General features: G+C 42.4%; 1 protein-coding gene across 2 annotated transcripts in view; it reads right to left on the reverse strand.

Annotated features, from left to right (window-relative positions):
• The window catches only part of PPFIA2 (PPFI scaffold protein A2), a 600,314-nt gene that overhangs the window by 138,685 nt on the left and 445,155 nt on the right, over positions 1–16,474 (reverse strand). The window lies entirely within an intron of this gene.

Genomic DNA, 16,474 nt, shown 5'->3' on the forward strand with positions numbered 1-16,474 from the left:
CTTTTATCAGTTTAACTCCCTTGGTTGGCGTGTGTCCTGCTTTTACCTTAGTAGTTAGATGGAGGCATTTACAACTATGTAAAAATAATAATTTTTACTAGTAATACTTAATGCTTACTAGTGCTTACACCTGAATTTATGGGTATAAATGACAATACAAGTGTTCTTCATTCCAAAAACCAAAGTAGTAAAATTAAAGCAGTACAATGTTTAAGTACAGACCAATCTTACATCCAAAAAAAAGTTTAACACCTTTATACTAGTGTAATTGCATCCTGTTTAGGGAATTATAGTTATTCCAAACTAACTGTTGAAAACACCACCTGTTTGTATAATATTCAATATCACCAATTCTGCTTGGAAAAATTTTGCGTGGGTCTTCTCCCCCCACTCTTTTTTTTTTTTCTCTGTGACTCACTACCCTTTGAGTGGCCAGCCAGAGCACATGGCTACGATTTATTAGCGTGCACCCGAAATCCTTTGGTGAACCCGTAACAGCCTGCAAATATGCAAGTTATCTAGACAACTGGCCTTTTGGAAATACGCACAATGCACAGAAGAAATCAGACTCCATTTATAGGGAGGAAAAACTACATGCTGGTTGCTGTGTTTCACCACAAAGGGAAGTAGGGGAGACAAACAGATTGTGGAAAGCTGGGAGCTGATGACAGGTTGCAAGAATACAGTGCTACAGCTGCCACTTTATACTTCCCAGTGCTTTCAGAGTGGAGCTCAGGGATCTTGAACCTTAGGAGTATTTGCCCACCACTGAAAAGCCAGGAGTACATCACTGCATACAAGGTGTATGTCTGCGTGGACGGAAATGTACTTTCTCTCGTTAGTACATCTGTGTTATCAGCATCAGTGTATACCCTATATAAGAGTGTACTTACCAATTCAAAGAATGTTACTTTATTAATGGACTTTAATTACATCCTTTCCTAACTCAGCTATAAAATGAACCCAGACCATATAGTCATTCCAACTCACCTGCATTTCTCAGATCACTGAATAAGATTATTTTACACTAGAGATTCATTAGATTGAAAAGCTCAGCTCCAAAATTACTTTCTGTATACTAGCTAATTATCTTATGCTGAAACTGAGTGTTAATTACCAAAACATCATTGATCTACTTTTGTGATACTACAGTATAACAATTATAGTGCACCTTGAAAATATTATTTTCATTTAATTTTGTCCATCAGAATATTGCACATGCTACAAATGCATACGATAATAAAATACTGCTCAGCCACCATAAAATATATCATACCACATTTTGTTCCAACTCATTAATTTTATGCAAATCTTTTTTGCTCATGATTACTGTAATGTTACTTTTGTGGCTTTAGTTTCATACAGCAATTTTAGCAATTATGACAGATGGTATAAGCCATAAACAGATGGACAAACTTTAGGATGTCTACCTTGCCTTCTCATTCTTTACATGGTGGAGTATGAATGGAAGCTAAATTATAATTAAATTCAAATCTCAAATATGAAAAATTAACATGATCTAGTCATTTCCCATATATAACCTAAATTTTATCATTTCATAAACAATAGTTTTTATTTTCTAAAATATGCTCATTTATCATTTCATCAAAAATAAAAAGAAAATATTACCATGTTGGCAACCAACATGGGTTTATCAGTGGCAGGTCTTGTCAGACCAACCTGGTGGCCTTTTACGATCAGGTCACCAAATCATTAGACGTAGGGGTTGCTGTGGATGTAGTCTTTTTGGACTTCTGGAAGGCTTTCGACACTGTCTCTCACCCTGTCCTCATCAAAAAGCTGGGAGACTGTGGTGTCGATGCCCACACGGTCAAATGGGTCGCCAACTGGTTGGAGGGCCGCACCCAGAGGGTGGTAGTGGATGGGTTCTTCTCGACCTGGAAGGATGTGGGCAGTGGGGTTCCGCAGGGCTCGGTCCTCGGGCCTGCACTGTTCAACATCTTCATCAGTGACTTGGATGAGGGGGTAGAAAGCACCCTGTTCAAGTTTGCTGATGACACTAAGATGTGGGGGGATGTGGGTGCACTAGAAGGATGCAATAGGCTACAAGCTGACCTTGACAGGTTGCAACGGTGGGCGGATGAGAATAGGATGGGGTTTAACACTGATAAGTGCAAGGTGTTGCACATGGGGAGGAAGAACCGGCACCACACTTACAGGTTGGGGAACTCTCCTCTTGCCAGCACGGAGACGGAAAAGGATCTTGGAGTCGTCATTGACTCCACGATGAACATGGGCCGGCAGTGTGGGGAGGCAGTCAAGAAGGCCAATCGTACCCTATCATGCATCCACAGATGCATCTCGAGCAGGTCCAGGGAGGTGATCCTCCCCCTCTATGCGGCACTGGTCAGGCCGCAGCTGGAGTACTGCGTCCAGTTCTGGGCGCCACACTTCAAGAGGGACGTGGACAATATGGAAAGAGTTCAGAGGAGGGCCACTCGTATGATCAGGGGTCAGCAGGGCAGGCCTTATGAGGATAGGCTACGGGACCTGAACCTGTTTAGCCTCCACAAGAGAAGGCTAAGGGGGGACCTTGTGGCCTGCTACAAACTGGTCAGGGGGGATCAGCAGGTATTGGGGGAGTCCCTGTTCCCCCGTGCGCTGCCAGGAGTGACCAGGAATAACGGTCACAAACTGGCGGAGGGTAAGTTTAGATTAGATATTAGGAGGCGCTACTTCACAGTCAGGGTGGCTAGGGCCTGGAACCAGCTTCCAGGGGAAGTGGTGCAGGCTCCTAGCCTGGGGATTTTTAAAAGGAAGTTAGATGAGCACCTTGCCGGGGTCATCTGACCCCGGTGCTCTTTCCTGCTAAGGCAGGGGGTCGGACTAGATGATCTACCTAGGTCCCTTCCGACTCTAGCTACTATGAAACTATGAAACTATGAAACTATCTTTATTCTTTAAGTGGTTACAATAATTAAAAAAACACACTCATACAAACAAGTGAAGGATCTGAACACTTTCTAATAGATGGCTTAGGACTACATCCTATTTCTTTTTACATGTCTGGACGGTCTGTAAGCAGCTGTATAACTACAGGTAATATTGACACTTACACATAATTTCAGATTTTATTTCACTGTGCAACAAAGAATTGGCTCACATGGATAAACAAAACTAGAAAAAAATCTCTGTTGGCACCAGGGGTCTTGTCTACAATCTAGTGCCGATTTGTTTTCCATAGCAGTATCCATCTCAGTGGATGGATACTCTTTGACTTGCTTTCTTTTTCCTGGCCCAACATATCTCCCTCTCTTGGCTGCTTAGTGGGTCAGCTTCACATCACAAGGAAGATTGGAGAATGGTCTGGATAATACCTAACTTGTGGCCTGGTGGTTAGGACACACAGCTGGGAAGCACAAAATGCACGTAAGCTTTTCCCTGACAAGGCCAGTGACTTAACAAGTAGGTTGCTGGGCAACAACATAGGAAGGCTGCCTTCTCCTGCTCGTGTCCAACACCTGCTAACTATGGGGTTTTGCCCACTTACAATACCCAGCTTACATGCATACCTGGATGAGTGTACATAGCCACTGACTTGCTCTGTCACAGTGTAGCCCTACTGAGCATGCTCAATGAATAAACATATACATAAAACTGACTGTAAGTTATGTTTAAGTGCTAGAAACGTCAAGTTCTATAGCTGGGCGTGTACTATTTAAGCAAGTAAAGTGAAATACAATTAAGCCCTTAGTCCTTAGTCTAAATTTTCAGAGGAAGTGGATAAAAACTTATTCACAAACCTTCAAAAGTAGATAATTGATATGCATTATCTATGAAGAAATTTTGTTTTATGTGAACATACTTTATTCATAATAAAATATTTATGGGAATTTTGCTTTAATTTCATGAGTTATTCATTTTGCATTTGTCATACTGAGCAACTGACTGACTGTATTAGATACAGAGCTGGATCAAACGTGGAATTTTCGATTTGCCAGAAACTTCACCATTTAATTTTTTTTTCACCGTAATTCAGAATGAAAGCAGACATTTTCAAAAATCCCCACAGATTGAAAGTGTGAAATATTTTTGAATTTCAGGAGTTTTCACTTTAGAAGTCGAAAATTTTAATTCAGAACTTTAGTTCTTATTTTTGTTGTTGTAGGTATTTCATAGAACACTTTTTCACCTGAAATCAGTCCTCAAAAATTGGGGTGTATGTCCTGAAGTGGGGTGGCTACTTTTCTGCACTGGAAAGAAGTAATGGAAGCACAGATGGCATCTGTACTGGTTCCTGTGCTTCTGTTACTGACAACTACAGAGAAGGAATTAATTGTTTAGGGTCAGAGCTACAGTGTGAACCCTTTCATGGCTGCTGCTGAACTGGCAGTAGCTTTTGGCTAAGCAATTCAGCAGCAGCCATGAAAGGGTTAACACTGTAGTCATTTACTTTATTTTATTTTTAAACTGATACCCAAAGGACTGAGCTAAGACCCCGGAAATATCCTTTTTTGTTTCATTCTGCTGGTCCCAAAAGGAGGTGTATATCTTATTCGGGGGTATGTGAAAAAATATAGTAATATGAACTAACGGCAATATGTATTAAATAATACAATATTCATTAAAACAGGAACTGTAACCCACAGTTTTTTTACCTCCCAGGATAATACCCTAACTGCTGTAACATGGAGTCAGATTCTTGTTCTCTCTCTGGTTTTAACTCGTCTTTTCTGGCTGAGCATTTTCAATTAGCTGCCGCCACCACAACCCAATCGCCTATTTTCACCACTGCTTTGAGGCAGCCCAATCAGCTGTTGCCATCCCAACAACAGGTGGTCAGACTGCAGCAGCAACAGTTCATTGGGCAGTTATTGGAGCTTTGAGACAGCAACAGTCGATCAAGCAAGCCTGTCAGTGAGCCTGACATAGTCACTTACTGGCTCCTCTGAGGGCAGAAAGCAGTAAAAGAGTAGTCCCTTATCACCCCCTGGCTGGAGAGCACACCTCTGAAGTGTTTTAGCCAAGGGGCCATGTGTATACCCCATAGAGCTCTATTGTTTTTCTCATAATGTTGCTAGAATACTTTTGCTTTTACGACATTTTGCAAGACCCTAAATATTAATTACATATTTTGTTCCAAATACGTATAGACCCATAGTATATTGGCTTTAAAAAATTAATTTTGAGTAGAAAACTGGAAAAATTCATAAACTGTGGTATGACAGGACCTCACTCAGTTTCATGCTATTTTCATTATTTTCCCTAAATAGTACACAATAGTACTATTGGGCTGTGATAATGGAACTTTTTGAATTCTAAGTACCAGTATGTTTCAAGTCATCCGTCACTCATGACAGACCCAGAACACACTGTCCAGGGAAGCCACATTTGGTTATCAAGTTAGACAAAGAGAGGAAAAAGAGCCAATGATCAAGAAAGCAAGGGCTTAGGAGCTTTTAAGGGCTGCATCCAAAGCTCACTGAAGTCAGTGGAAGATTTCTACATGGAAGCAATAATATCACTAAATCTTTTCACTCTAATAACATTTGGGTTTCATGTAATAACCCAAGTGTGAAGATCCAAGGGTCGCTGTAGAGCGGAGGGTAAACCCATATCAAAGAACTGATGTTGGTAGAGATAAAGAGAAAGAATTCTGAAATCCAAAAAAACCAGAGCAAGGCTGAGGTCTGAAAGTATATGGAAACTGAGGTTAAGAGAGGACAGGATATGGTAACAAGTCTGAGCCAGACAGAAGGAGCAAAGAAGATAATCCCAACATAGAGTGGCCTGGAGATAATGAGAAAAATGGAAAGAGCAAAGCCAAGATAGATTCTAAAGGTTCTTGCATACATTTTCTACCTGCATGATACAGGCAGCAAATTTATGTGTAAATGTGCCTGAGTAGTTACTGCACAGTAAGGCACGTGTAGATGCCTGCCGCGCAGAAACCCTGTTTGTGTGGACTAGTTTGGAATTAACTTTAGTCCCAAGCCAGTAAACACACAGCATTACTGTACTGTAAAACCTGCATGTGTAGACATCTGCATAAAAGCTGGTTACTGCACAGTAACTTACTGTGCAGGAAATGTTTGTGTAGACACATCCACTGAGAAGCACAGCACATGGGCTGTAAGACTTCCAGTGCTGAAACAGCAGAAGAACTCTGGAAGCTTCCCTGGGTACAGTAAAAATTCACAGATAAAAAGCAGGAAGGAGGGGATGAACAAATATGACAGTGAGCATAGCCTTTTCTTCCACTTTTAGTCAGCATCATCTCTGATGTCCTCTGTTCAGAAGAGAAACCTTTGCACTGAAAATTGCAAGGGACAGTGTGATCGTTAATAAAGTTAAGGTAACAGTGAGGGTAGGGGTTCAGTTCCTGTTACTACCACATAGCTTTTGTGTAACCTAAAACAAACAGTTCTTGCTTCTCTTTCTCCAGAATAATGATATGACCCCCTTCTTCATGGAGATATGTTTATGCACTAATAACTTGTAAAAACAAACCCAAAAACTTTTAGAGACCTTGGATGGAAAATAATTTAAACAACTATTTATATTAACTGCATATTATATAGAATTATACTGTCAGAGAAGCAGAGACTCGGCAATAATACCACAGAAAGTTCAGCAATAATACCACTGAAAGTGAATTTAACATTGCTACATCAAAAAAGCAAAGTCATGGCAGAAGCTGAGAAATTGAAATCATAGTCAATAGAAAGACAGTGTCTTCCCATGAAAAAGCTTTTATAGCTGTCCAAATATAGCAGTAGTAGTCAGGATGAGAAAAAGAATAAAGATGAAAGAATCATCAAGCAAATCTGATGGCAGTGATGGTATTAACTACAACAGAGGAGGAGCACCGTTTGGAAAATTAAAGTTCAAAAATACCCTGTAGAGAGCAAGTGCCACAGAGGGCAACAGAGATTAAAAAAGAAGAAAGGTCCAGAAAACAAAATCTTTAAATTATGGTGTGTGGGAGGAGAAGGGAAATCTATGTTCCTGTTCCCTATTGCTGAATAGCATGAAAAGAAATCCAACATCATTAGCGTGGGATTTTTTTTCCTTCCTAAATAAAAAGGCACAGCAGCAATGCAATCTGCTGTTTGTACAGACAAAATTTCAATAGTGAGGAAGGGAATAAATACATGGAAACATAATACTAAAAATTCTATAGGGCTTTCCCTTTTAAACAGAGTAAGAAAAATACCTAACAAATACTCTAACAGTAAGGGAGGAACAGATATAAACAAGACCAGGTGCAGATACAGGACAAGACCAGCATCAAATGTCCTAGCTTCCGTTAATATATTCTACTTCCATATTTAGTCTAAAAAATGTTTTAACAGGATGTCACATAGGCCACGGCAGTGTCCTGATTGGGCCACATGCAGTCAGTGGGCTGAGAACTACTAGTTTAATCCTATAGAAGTGTTGAAGAAAAAGATTTGTTACGGGGGAAAATGCTGGTAGTTGATTACAATAACAGTAGCTTACAAAATTAAATGTAAAAATGTTCAGAATATTAATGTATATTACACTGACCTTACTTTGTTTCTACCATGCACAGATATATTTTATTCATTGACAAATGCTGCATAAAATCTATTTTTTTTTCCAAGGAGAGTACCAAGGTTTTAAGACGTCTTTTAAGGCTCCAAGAATATCTAAAGAAATGATACAGCAGACTCCTCAGCAGTGTTTGGGACTGGGGACACAGGTGTGTGTGTGAAGTTGATTTTGTCCATGGTAGTACTTGTAGGCAGGAAGTTAAGCATATGCATATTTAACTGGTGCTTAAATTAAGCTCTGTGTATCTATCTGTACAGTACTACTGAATAATTAAAAGAAAGCAATGCACTGAATAATTCAGAATTTCATTACGTTTTTAAAGAGAATTCCTAAAAAGTATTTGAAAGTTTGGCTTCTGACTCCATAGGTTTTACAATATAAATGCTATATTATACTCCAAAGACTGGCTGCTTTAGAGACAGGTGTAAGACGTTGATGGGTGCCTTTATGGGTCTCCTCTCGCGAGCACCCTCTGTTTTCTTCACTTTTTGTATTCTCACTTGCCCTGTCTTGATGTAATAACTAAACAGGGGAGGCTGCCCGGGGGAGAGGAGAACTTTGGAGAATGGTCCTCCTAGCCTTGTCCATTTTTACTCTAGCTGACCCTTCTTGCTTGAAGCCCACAGTTCAGGGCCACAAGTTTCTAGCTTAGCTTTGGCCATGCTTTCACAACCTCAGGTTCCAGTCCTTACAGGCTGCATCCACACAAGCTAGCATGTGTCTGTTGTGACACATTGCAGCAGTTTGAGATGCTGTAGTAGGTATGCCACAAACTAAAAAAAGGTCTCTAAGTCCCTAAAAGGACTCTAATTTTGATGCTGGGGAATCCCAATATCAGAAGTAAACATGCCAGAAAAAAGTGATGCAGGGTACAGTCCTGGAGCATGCCCAGGAGCAACTGGATGCTGGTTCCTCCAAGGAGATGCTTTAGAACTCAGGCAGAGCATCTCTATGGCTGCCACATGCCCCTGCTGCTCCAGCATGCTGGAGGAAATAAAAACAGGGCACAACTTGCAGCAGTGGCTCAGAGCTGGCTGGCACCCAGGCTCTGCCCTGGGTAGCTTCAGACTCTGCCTGAGGTCTTCCCTGGGCCCAGACACAGCAGCAGGACCAGGCAGGCTACCTTGCAGCCATGCGGTGCTCATGTACTGGAGGTAGAGGCACCCAGGTCTTTCCAAGCCAGCAGTAGAGTCAGGAGGACCGAGAGGCTGCGGCAGGCACATGGGTGATTCTGGTAAGCAGGGATGTGGGGGTGAGAGAACTGTATGGGGGTACGGATTGTATGGGTGTGGGGACTGTGGGTATGAAGAGATCTGTGTGCTGTGTGGGGGGATTGTGTGGGAGGGTGAGTCCCCCATGGCTCTCAGACCCCTCTGCCAGCAGCAGCAGCAGCAGCCAGCAGTGGACCCCCGAGGTACTCATGGCTGGCTGCAGGCAGAGCCCCCTGGCAGCGTGCGGCACTGCCTGAGTGCAGGGGGCTACACATGGATCCAGCCCAGCCTGCTGGCACACGCCTTCAGGCAGGACCTGACCAGCTCCTGCCACCACCCCAGGCTCCCGGCAACACAGGCAGGAGCCGCACGCCATTGGGCTGAGCTGGATCCCGCCTCCATGTGGCTGCCATGGCTCCAGCATGCAGTACCGGGAGCCCCATGTGGTGGCAGAAATCAACCCAGTCCTGCCCGAAGGTGCATACCAGTGGGCTGGGCCAGCTCACATGCCACATGTAGCCCCTGAGACTCAGGCAGTGCTGCGTGCCGCAAAGGGCTCTGCCTGCAGTGCGCCATAAGTGCCCCAAGGGCCTGATGCTGGCTGTTGCCACTAGCAGCAGGGCCAGCACACCATCCACCAGCCAGTCTCCTCCCCCACTACAGATGCTGCCAATGTGGGCCAAGGGCATGGCTTCCAACGTGGGGTCTAGAGGCACTAGAACTCACCATCAGGCAGGTAGTGCTCAGGCCTTGTTGGCTGCCTATCTCACTGAGGACATAGAGCTACTGCTGTGCAACCCCTTGGCCTACTGGGCAAGCCATGGCCAGATGTGGCAGGATCTACCCACAGTTGCCCAGGAACACCTGCCTTGTCCACTGACCGGTGTTCCAAGTAAGAGAGTGTTCAGCATTGCTTGGGAAGTTGTGACATCCCATCACACTATGAAGTTCATAGGCTCATCTGTGAAAAGTGGTTTGTAAATTCCCTTTGAGGATCAGGCCTGAGAGATTGGAGACAGGTAATTGGGTGTTCTTGTCTTAGATAGATTTTTGGTGTGTGCTCATTCTGGTGCACAGTTGTTGCTTGGTGTCTTCTACATATTTTCCATCAGGACATTTGGTGCCCTGATGGAGATATGTATTGTGAAGATATCTCCATACTGGAGATATTTTGCGCAGGTTTTGCATATCTTGTCATGGTATGGTCTGGATCCATTCAGTGTGTTTTGGGCTGTAGGAAGTTGGCTTCTGGTGATGAGGTTAGTGAGGTTCAGTCCTTGTTTGAATTTACAAACCACTTTTCACAGAGGAGCCTATGAACTGCACTTCATCAACCTCCTAGGTATGGAAAGTCATGGACTCAATTATAGGCATTGGAATTCTGATACACTACAATCTGCCAGACACCTGACTCCCCAGGCACCTCTCCACTTTACCGGGTACATTCCCCTTCCCCCCAACCCTAGCTTGTCCCTCACCCCCTGACACCTCTATTTCCATTTTCACTGACTGACTTTCTTGCCTGCTTTGCCTTTTCATCCAGGAAGAGCGCACACACCAATTGCAGGTGCTTCCTCAACCTGATGAAGGGTTTTCAGCCAGTAGGCTTGCTAAGATATATTTCTCCAACTATTCATTTCGTCTACTAAAAGATATCAGATTGACCCAAAGAACCCTGTCTGCCATGTCCTTAGACCAACATGGCTACAACCTACACCCCTGGCACCTGTCCCCAGTCAGCTGACCAGAAGGAGGCAGGGCCCTGATTGGAGGATTGGATCAAAATAAGGCTAATTAGGTTCAATAAGGAAAAGTGCAAAGTCCTTCACTTAGGACAGAACAATCCCATGCACTGGTACAGGCTGGGAACTGATTGGTAAGCAGCTCTCCAGAAAAGGACCTGGGGGTTACAGTGGACAATAAAATGAATATGACCCAGCAGTGTGCCCTTATTGTGAAGAAGGCTAAGAGAATGCTGGGCAGCATTAGTAGGAGCGTTGCCAGCAGATTGAGGGAAGTGATTATTCTCCTCTATTCAGGACTGGTTAGGCTATATCTGGAGTACCATGTCCAGTTTTGGGCCCTGCACTACAGAAAGGATGTGGATAAACTGGAAAGAGTCTAGCAGAAGGTAATAAAAATGCTTAGGAGCCAGGGAACCTGATTTATGAGGATAGGCTGAGGGAACTGGGTTCATTTAGTTTGCAGAAGGGAAAACTGAGGGGTGATTTAATTGCAGCCTTCAACTACCTGAAGGGTGGTTCCAAAGAGGACAGAGTTAGACTGTTGGCAGGTGGCAGAATAAGAAGCAATGGTCTCAAGTTGCAGCAAGGGAAGTTTAGATTACACATTAGGAAAAAAATTATCACTAGGAGGGTAGTAAAGCAGTGGAACAGGTTACTCAGAGAGGCTGTGGAAACCTCCATCTTTGGAGGTTGTTAAGACCAGGGTAGACAAAGCCTTCGCTGGGATGATTTGGTTGGGGATGGTCCTAGTTTGAGCAGGGCCATACCATTTCATTACATAAAACTCTTCCGCACCTTGACAACCCACAAAAAGGATAATGCTTTAAAATGAGATAACTCCCTATCAAACCAGATGAGCAGTATTCTGAGAGCAAAAGAGCAGCAAAATACAAGGATGGAATTGATGCCACAGAGTAAGAAACATTCTTGAACTGATAAAAAATAGGAGAACTAGCAACTGATTCTGTAAGCAGATCACTCACCCAGCTTCCTTAGCTAGGTCAGTCAGATCAGTTCAGGCTTTCAAACCAGTTTTTATACATCTCAGAGAGGCTTCACCAGCATAATAAACAAGTCAGTTAATCCAAGCAATAAAACAACAAGACAAACAAACCACCCAGAACCTGCTGGCTTCCTTCAGGAAGGGAGAAAGGACTTTTCCGGTTCTGTGCTTCTCCTCAGCACCAGCCTGTCCTCTCCTCCCCTCTCACTCTGCTCATGCAATTCATACTTCTCTTTGTGGCTCAGCCCTCCTTGGCTAGTCAGCAGTTTCAGCTGAATCACAGCCTTCCAGCCAGGCAGACTATTAACTGCTGGCCACTTGCAGCTGGATTTCAGTCCAATGAAGGCTGAGCACCTTCTTGCAGATTTATTAAATGTAGTATGAGATATCACTTCACTAATATCTCAACCATACAATTATTTGAAACTTAAACCAAAGGACAGCTCTTGGTGTCTTCTGGGTCTGGGGGGGTCACTTGGGGTCCCCCTGCAGCTGATTGCTGAGCTGAGGGAGCACGGGGGGGGGGCATGAGGGCCCCCCTGCATGCTCCCCAGTGGACCCAGAAGGGCCCAGAAGTACTTTCTGTCCACTTCTGGGTCCAGTGCTAAACACATGGGGGACCATCCCATGGTCCTGTGGGATGCTCTATCCGCTCCACCATCTCAGTGTTAACGAGCCACGCCTGGTACCTCGAGGTACATAGAAAAAACATATAAAGCTGTTTCTATGGCCAAATCACTGATTCTCAGAATCAGAACTGAATCTTCAGATTCAGCCAAATCTAATCAGGACAGTGATCTGAATCAGCAAATCAAATCACTGTCCCCCGAATGAGGCTGAAACAGAATCTGAATCAAATACTATTCACTTTGCATATCCCTAGTAACTCCATCTTATATCTGCATTATTCCATAACAATACAAGGGTAGCAAAACTGCTATAATTATAACCATTTTCTGAATGTCATAGTTGTGGCAGTTTAGCTAACCTGTGTCACTATAGGATCATGCAAATGGAACAGTTAGGCTATTATAGCTCCCTGCACTCCCTTCCCGAAAGCAGCTAAGTATGTTTGTCCATAGTGTTCCAAATAATCAAAGATAAATAAGTATATATAATACATATAGGTACTAATATTATTTTGTATTAATAAAATTTATTTTATAATAGTAGCTAAAGACAACAAATAACTTTCCAAACATTAAACAAACCTCCCAATGTCCAAATGACATAGATTTATATGAACTCAATTTTAAAGATAGAAAATTTGGTGAATATGAAATATAGGTAAGTAAAGGCTCATATTTTAAAAGCATTATGTAACTGTAGGCATTTTAAGTCTTAGTACCCACGCATGGATGCCTACATTGTTTTTGTTCCCATGAGTACTAAAAATGAGTGGCTAAACTTCCGGTAGAGCTATAGATGATTCCAAAGTTGTCTTGGGTATCAAAATCAAGAAGTGACACTTAGATGTATATATTTTTTAATTTGAGCCTATGAGACTGCACTCAATCCCACCGAAAATCTGTGATATAGATTTGAGCAATAGGACTCAGGTCTCTGCCCCTGTGCTTTGTCAGAACACAGTCTTTTCAAGATCACTGTGTGAAAGACTATAGGAAATGTTAAAAAAAAACGAAGTGTGCCAAAATCAGCTTGTGGATCTGATGCACGAGATTTGATACACAAGAAAGAAGGGAAGAGCTCATAAAATAAATAATGTTATTAACTATATATATGTGTGTGTGTAGCTAATAATGTTGTTTATATATATATACATAGCTAATAACGTACGTGTGTGTGTGTGTGTGTGTGCGCGCGCGCGTGTGTATATTACAGGCAATACAGTGGCCTAAATGCAACTGACAACTAAAGTACAAACAAAAATAATATCATCATAACCAATAAATCATAATGCAAACAAAAGAAGCAAGCAAACCAAAAAAACCCACATAACAGCACTATATTCAAATTGCCTCAAACTATTCTGAAAGACTCTTTTTTTCTTATGGATGAAGGCTGTTACCTCTGTAGCCTGCTCCACTGCCTTCTGTTTTGAGTTTACTGGAGCCACATCTAGCATTAGTTCTCTTCGTTGCAATTTCTAAGAATTCCCTCACACCTCTAATAATTTATTCCCCCTCTCACAGAAATCTCTCTACTGAAACTTTTTCCTTTCTTTCAAGATCATAAAACACTGTTGTTAAAATAATCTTTTTTCCCCAATACTCCATTTCAATTTTCTCTTCAAACACCATCTTTATCTTCCCTTTACTGTCTGCATCAAGCCATCAAAGCTCAAGCTTCTTATCTTTGCCTCAAAGGCTCCAAGTTATTCTGGTTCCATCCATCTTTCAGTTCTTATCTTCTATTCTTCTTTCAGATACCTACAAGTTTCTCCAGTGCTATGGTCTTCAATGCCCCTTTCAGGAGGGCATTTGCTCTTTTTTCCTTGTCTTTTCCAAACTGTTTCTCTGCACAAGAAATACCTCACCCTCACAGACTACTGAAAATATATTGGAATAGCTTTTGAAAGTTTATTCAGAAGAGATAAAACAATACCTTGTGCTTTTACACAGCAGGAGCTGCTCAGTGGCCATGGGCCACATACAACAAAATCCTCTGTTCTAACCAACTGCTCTTCTTTAGTGGTCCTGCCAATCCAGTATATGGAATAACAGGTCAGAGGTCTGCCTCTTGCACCATATCACTCAGTCAAGCGCGGCAATCCATTTTAAGTCAACATATAATTTGAATCCTCAAGTGTATGGACTAGATCTTATTCCACCCATTAGGTACCTAAGTGGATTAAGGTGCCTGAGTGTGATCCTATTCTACCCTACTCAATACTTGAAGAAATGTTAATGTTATAAAGGTAGGCACTTTTGTAACATGGCATGCCATCGTCTTAGCTTTAAGATGATCACAAAGTGCATGCGGGAGGAGTAGGGATGGGGGGAATTTTTTGTTGTGTTAATTGACTTTCCTGGTCTTGAGCAGGATGGAATGAGATTTCTCTTAGGCCCCTAACAGCTAGAATAAGATCTAGTCCTAGATTTCTTAAGAACAAGCAGCATGATACACAATATATGAGATGGATTTTATGGGATAAGTGGGGAGGTGAGAGACAGATGGATTTCTAGGAACTTAGAAAGAAGAGCTCAGTAAGCTGATTTTTGGAAAGCAAGCAAGATTTGACTAAAAAGTTCATTTATATATTTAATCTGTCATTTGTAAAGGCTGTCTTAATCTCTGATCAGGCCTCTGTTCATTCTTCACAAGAGAAGACTGAGGGGGGACCTGATGATTGTCTATAAACTCACTAGGGGGGACCAAAAGGGTTTAGGAGAGACACTGTTTCCCCTTGCGCCCCCTGGCATGACAAGGAACAATGGACACAAATTATTAGAGAGTAGATTTAGATTAGACATCTGCAAGAACTACTTCACAGTCAGGGTGGCTAGGAGCTGGAACCAACTTCCTAGGGAAGTGGTGCTGGCTCCTACCCTGGGGATCTTTAAGAAGAGGCTTGATGACTAGTTGGCTGGACTCATTTGAGTCCAGTCTTTTCTCCCGCCCAGGCGGGGGGGCGGGCTTGAAGATCTACAGGGTCCCTTCCGACCCTACCTCTACGATTCTATGATGAACCAACAAGTATGAGCTATACACATACACATATATACCATACACACATATTCTGTTACTCCTCTTAATGCATGAATCCAGTGTCTTATTAAAGATTCTTTAAAGTTGGAATTTTGAGACCTGCTCATGCATTACTAAGTAGATTAATAACCTGGCTGCACTCTCTTCTACAGTCCTTGCTCAGAGCTCCTTACTATTACTGCTACTACCAGTGCATCAAACAGTCCTAATTTAAATCTCCTTCAAACACGTATTTCTCCAAATTAGCTTACAAATATTAATGAATTAAAGGAAGAAGTTAGAGACTAGCAGATTATCACATTATCAACTGCATTTTTCATTAAAATGTATTATATAGCTCTAATTTAAAGGATGAACCTTTTGGGGTAAGAATCGTATTGTCCCACTATGTTTCATATATCACACAATTTGTTTCTACAATTTGCAACCAACACAGGCGCCCCTTGTCCTTTAAAACAACAGCCAACAAGTCCTCCAGATAAGGACTCCAGGGGTGGAATTCTACTGCCATTTATGTGCCAAAATGGCAGTTTTCCAGCCACATCAATGGCATTTTTGGCACTTAAGCACAGTTTATGATTGTATTGCTCCTGCAGTGGGGATATGTAAGTAAGTGCCCACGTGGCACTGAGCATGTGCAGTAGGCCACATAAAGCTGGGCAGGTACTTGGCTATGTATGTATGTGCCCAACCACGAGTTCCAGAAAAGAGGACTTCCAGTGCTTAGTCTCAATACCGCAGCACCTGGGGCACTTTGGAAGTGGAAGACCCAGGTGCAAGCCCCCTCCCACCCCACCCACACCCCCAGATGACTAGGACACTGCTCTAAGCACCATGCTACAAGGCAAGCATGATTAAATCCACTGTCCAGCCCACCTTTTAAAGCTGAGGCCCTGCATCCTGCATTTGAGAGGTCATTACATGAAATTGATAAAGGGTAACGAGGAAGTTTCTGCCCCATTAGAATCATGGGTCTAAGCCAGAACCCAGGGCTTGCTCCTTTCCAGAGCAGCTGCCAAGTCCTTCTAGCTTACTGTCTTCCTCCTCATCTCTCACATCTTCCCCCACCTTTCCTTTAAGGTAAATTTAACACCGGGTTTGTTTTTTTCTTTGCAAGCTATGCTTAACACATCTAAAAAGTTATGTTACTTAATCCTGATCTTCAGTTCTTTACTGATTAATCAAGTGCTGAAGAAATAGAGGATATGTCTGCATGTTTGCATGCTGTTAAGATACTGAAATACACACATTCCATTAATTCCTACTTTTTAATAAAAGTTCTCTTTTTCTAGTTTCTGCCAGTAAGA

This window comes from Crocodylus siamensis, chromosome 4 (genome assembly GCF_052110815.1).
Source record: "Crocodylus siamensis isolate JL-2025a chromosome 4, ASM5211081v1, whole genome shotgun sequence".
Taxonomy (NCBI): domain Eukaryota; kingdom Metazoa; phylum Chordata; order Crocodylia; family Crocodylidae; genus Crocodylus; species Crocodylus siamensis.